Below are 342 nucleotides of genomic sequence, written 5' to 3' on the forward strand. Positions count from 1 at the left end.
GAAATAAATGAAGATTTACAGACATACCAAACAATTCTTATGTATTTATAATTTAAAGTCAAAAATTCAATTTTTTATGTTTATAATATTTTGATGCAACAAGTTTATTCATGAAAAGATGTATTTCATTTAAAAAAAGAGAGTGATAATGATATTTTTTAGGTGAAGTTACAATTTTGAATGTTATGTTTATAAATATGGAAGTTAAGATGTTAGACATGTAAATACATAAAAGTTGTGTGATGTGTTTAAATGAAAAAAAATATATTACATCAGGACTCCGCAGGTAGGGCTGTAAACGAGCCGAGCTTGAGCGAGCTCAGACTTGGCTCCGGTTCGGCT

At 28.7% G+C, this 342-nt stretch overlaps 1 protein-coding gene across 1 annotated transcript in view; it reads right to left on the reverse strand.

Moving 5' to 3' along the window:
• LOC110036377 (abietadienol/abietadienal oxidase-like) overlaps positions 1-342 on the reverse strand; it is a 16129-nt gene that overhangs the window by 5745 nt on the left and 10042 nt on the right. The gene's annotated exons all lie outside the window — the stretch shown is intronic.

Source organism: Phalaenopsis equestris, unplaced genomic scaffold (assembly GCF_001263595.1).
Source record: "Phalaenopsis equestris unplaced genomic scaffold, ASM126359v1 Scaffold000002, whole genome shotgun sequence".
Lineage (NCBI taxonomy): Eukaryota > Viridiplantae > Streptophyta > Magnoliopsida > Asparagales > Orchidaceae > Phalaenopsis > Phalaenopsis equestris.